The sequence below is a fragment of the Mesoplodon densirostris genome, chromosome 13 (assembly GCF_025265405.1).
Source record: "Mesoplodon densirostris isolate mMesDen1 chromosome 13, mMesDen1 primary haplotype, whole genome shotgun sequence".
In the NCBI taxonomy this organism is placed as follows: domain Eukaryota; kingdom Metazoa; phylum Chordata; class Mammalia; order Artiodactyla; family Ziphiidae; genus Mesoplodon; species Mesoplodon densirostris.
The window spans coordinates 86,888,569-86,892,856 of NC_082673.1; the positions used below are offsets into that span (position 1 = coordinate 86,888,569).

The 4,288-nt window shown below is 49.3% G+C and overlaps 1 pseudogene; it reads left to right on the forward strand.

Moving 5' to 3' along the window:
- The first annotated feature begins 1,041 nt into the window (after nt 1–1,041).
- LOC132500640 (eukaryotic translation initiation factor 3 subunit D-like) lies at nt 1,042–2,903 on the forward strand (annotated as a pseudogene).
- Nucleotides 2,904–4,288: the final 1,385 nt, after the last annotated feature.

Here is a 4,288-nt window from a genome sequence, read left to right on the forward strand (position 1 = left end):
CTGTCTTGTCTATACATCCTAGTCCCTATGGCTTCTAAGTCCATAGGATTTATACCACACACATACATACACACGTGTTTCCTCATGCACACAAACTCCCACACATACATAGATATGCACACATGCACATATGCACTCACATATGTGCCCACCCATGCATAGACACATGCACATACACATAGATGCATATATTCAAATACATGTACACACATGCGCCCACACATGCATACACACAGAGAGACAGAGACACATACACACATACACATGCCCACACATGTATATACCCACAGAAACACACATCTCCTTTCATTGCTGAAATAGCACTACTCAGGCAGTGACAGGGAAGGTAGGCTGATTCACACTGTGGCTGACTTTGTTGGTTTTAGAGGATTTTGAAAAATTTGAAAGGATATTGTTGGTGGCAAATAGACATTTTAAAAATGTCAGGTCACCCTCAGAATGGACGCTCTTCCCGTAATAGACTTACGTTGGCCGCTTAACTGCCACACCACCTCCTACAGACGGGCCCCCGCTCCTGCTCTAGACATTTCAGATGGCTGAGAAGGGGGCTCTCTCCTACAGAGACAGCGCTCATGGAAATTACATGGAATTAGGTGACGGGCAGAGGGAGAGGCTTCAGACAATCTACTGAATAAACTGTGGGTCTGGCGTGTCCTGGGGAAGGGAGCAGATGTGGATTTGGATCTCTGTTCTGTGCTGGCTGTGCAGCCTTCACGTCTTTGACCTTGAGTGTCCTTGCCTAAGACGCATGGGGTCAGACTCCTAATTTCTTCGGACGGTATGAGGGTTGGTGGTGCTCATTGTTGGGTCTAACCCAGTGCAGAAGGCATAGTAGGAGCTCAAAAAATAGCAGCTAAAGTTACCACGATTTCTGCTTTTAAAAATTGGATAAAATGATCAACATGCTCTTGACAGTATTTGCCAAGTATCTTAGGACTGAAGGATTCCTGTGATCTCCTAAAAGCCATCCTGGTTCTTCCCAGGTTTCACTCCAACCAGCATCCACTGAGTACTTATGACATGAACAGACATAATGTGAGTCCCATCTCCCGGCAACATGGAGCAGTCAACGCCCCCATTATGCACAAGTAGCCTCCCATCTCTGGCTCCTGTGCTGCTGTGTGGTGGAACTTGGTCCTCTGGTCTTCCTTGTCTCTACCAGGCGCCAGATGGCTCAGCAGAGCCCTGGCAGGGACATCAGAACTTGGTTGGATTTCCACTTACCCCCTTGGTGGTGGAGGGGAAACATTGAGGACGTAGGATTAACAACCAGTTTGAGTTTGAGGTGGAGGTTCTTGACTCTGGCTGTATATGAACGTCACTTGGGGAGTCCTTAAAACCCCCAACACCCCCAAAACAAAATCCCATTCCAACCTAATCCGAATTTCTGGAAATGGCATCAGAGTGGCAGGGAAGGTAAAGCTCCTGGTGCTTCCCATGCTCCCAAGCTCGAGAACCGTGGGTCTGGAACCTGAAGATTCCACACACCACCATCAAGGCTACATTCCTCTATCCCACTGTTTCCCGACTTGCGTGATCAGGAGAATCCCCTAAGGTGTTTGTTTGTTAAGGGACCCCTCGGCCTCTTCCTGTAGATTATAGTTCTTTCCATCTGGGGTGGCCCCTGAAACTTAAAGATTTTTTTAAATTAATTAATTTATTTTTGGCTGCATTGGGTCTTCATTGCTGCATGTGGGCTTTCCTAGTTGCAGCAAGCAGGGGCTACTCTTCGTTTAGGTGAGCGGGCTTCTCATTGCAGTGGCTCCTCTTGTTGCGGAGCACGGGCTCTAGGCACGTGGGCTTCAGTAGTTGTGGCACGTGGGCTCAGTAGTTGTGGCTCACAGGCTCTAGAGTGCAAGCTCAGTAGTTGTGGCGCACGGGCTTAGCTGCTCTGCAGCGTGTGGGATCTTCCCAAACCAGGGCTCGAACCCATGTCCCCTGCATTGGCAGGCGGATTCTTAACCACTGTGCCACCAGGGATGACCCCATCATCTGGAAGCTGGCAAAGACTCAGGGGAACGTGTTTGCCACCAACGCCATTCTGGCCACACTGACAAGCTGCACCCGCTCTGACAAGAGGGACAAAACTGTGACTTTGACCTCCTGATGGTGAGTGAGGCAGCCGACGAGTCCCCTCAAGATGAAGGTAACTCCTTCAACTCACCCTGCAACCTGGCCATGGAAGCAACCTACATCAACCACCACTTCTCCCCACAGTGCTTGAGGATGGGGAAGGAAAGATACAACTTCCCCACCCCAAACCCATTTGTGGAAGACAACATGGATAAGAATGTGATCACCTCTGTGGTGTACTGTTACCACAGGTGGAAGCTCGGAGATGACATTGACCTCATCGTCTGCTGTGAGCACAACGGCGTCATGACCGGCGCCAATGGGGAGGTGTCCATAACATCAAGACCCTCAACGAGTGGGACTCCAGGCACTCTAATGGTGTTGACTGGCGTCAGAAGCTGGATTCTCAGTGAGGGGCCATCATTGCCACCGAGCTGAAGAACAACAGCTACAAGTTGGCCTGCTGGACCTGCTGTGCTTTGCTGGCTGGATCTGAGTACCTCAAACTTGGGTACGCGTCCTGGTACCATGTGAAATGCTCCTCATGCCACGTCATCCTGGGCACCCAGCAGTTCAAGCCCAATGAGTTTGCCAGTCAGATCAACCCGAACGTGGAGAACGCCTGGGGCATCCTGTGCTGCATCATCGACACCTGCATGAAGCTGGAGGAGGGCAAGTACCTCAACCTCAGGGACCCCAGCAAGCAGGTCGTCCGTGTCTATAGCCTGCCCGACGGCACCTTCAGCTGGGATGAGGATGACAAGGAGGAGGAAGAGGAGGAAGAGGAAGAAGAAGAGGAAGAAACCTAAACCAGACAGTGATGTGGAGCCTGTGATTCTGCCAAGCCGAGGAGGGCCTTGGATACCTGGTGGAATGTTTGTCTGATTGTCGCTCTCTGAAGCTCGTCAGTTGGAATAAAGGATAAGTCTATTTAGTCTCTTAAAAAAAAAAGAAAAAATTTCAATCCCTGAAACTTGGAGATTTTAACATTCTGAACTCAGGTAATTCTCACTGTGTCAAACTGGGAGACTCAGCCTTTTGCTGAAGGCTTTGCCTGCATTTTGTTTTGTTTTGTTTTTTTGTGTTCTATTGGCTTTGGCTCCATTTTAACAGCAGATACTCGTGGAGGTGATGGTGAGTTGTTGTTACTGATGGTTTACATAGTGGCTTAAGTAATAGGATCACAGATGGTCTTTCTAGAAGGATCACCTAGTCCTATACTCTGATTCGTATGTGAGGAAACTGAGGCTCAGAGGGAGGTGATTTCTCCCAGGTCACACACCCCATTGGCTCCAGAGGAAGCAGAGAAGCCAGACTTCTGTCTCCCCTCTGTTCTCCCTCCTCTGGGGCAGGACCCGCTCTGCAAACTCGAAATCACCAGGCAGCCAGAGTGGTCAGTGTTTCCGAGCAGGCAGCCAAAATTGCTTTCCCTTTAACAACAGATCCTTATGACAAGGTGGTCGGTGCTAAACGAGGTCCCGGAGGAGCATAAAGCAGGGTTCCCCTCAGGGCCACACCCGCCGGACAAGGCTAATCCATTTTAGTGGACGGCTACCCTCTGCTCAGGCACCCAGAAACCTTCATCTTCATTATTAACTCATTCATCACCATAACCAGCAGCAGCTTTGCCAATCCCCAAGGAGAAAGCCAGCCAGTAACGCAAATGCTGATGCTGGTTTCCGTGTCCTTTAATAAATCCAGTTTTCAGGCAGCCTCATGGCTAATTGTTAGTGCAGGAACTTAGGGATTGTCTACCGGGCTGCCACGTGGAATGCTCACAGTTGCTCTACAAGGAAGGAAAGCTCAGGACAACTTGTGCCTTTTGACGGAGGAAGAATGAGGCATGGGGTGAGGGCCTGTGGGTGAGAGAACGAGGAGTATCTCGATTGGATCGGCAAAGAAGAGTCCAAGTGTTAGAGCTGATGCGTTTAGCTTTGTAACATGGGAAAGTCACTTCCTGTCTCTGGACTTCAGTTTCCTCATTTTGAAAAATGAGTCTATTTGACGCACCTCCTAGCAGTGACGCATGAGGATGGACCAGTCCATGAGGTGAAAGCAGTGAGCTTTTGTCTTACACAGAAAGGCTAGACCAAGACCAGGTCCACCTACATGCAGATTTGTAACTTGGTGCCCACTCCAAGTTGATATTTATTGAATATATGCTTCACAATCATTAAGCAATAGAGTTGCTTAC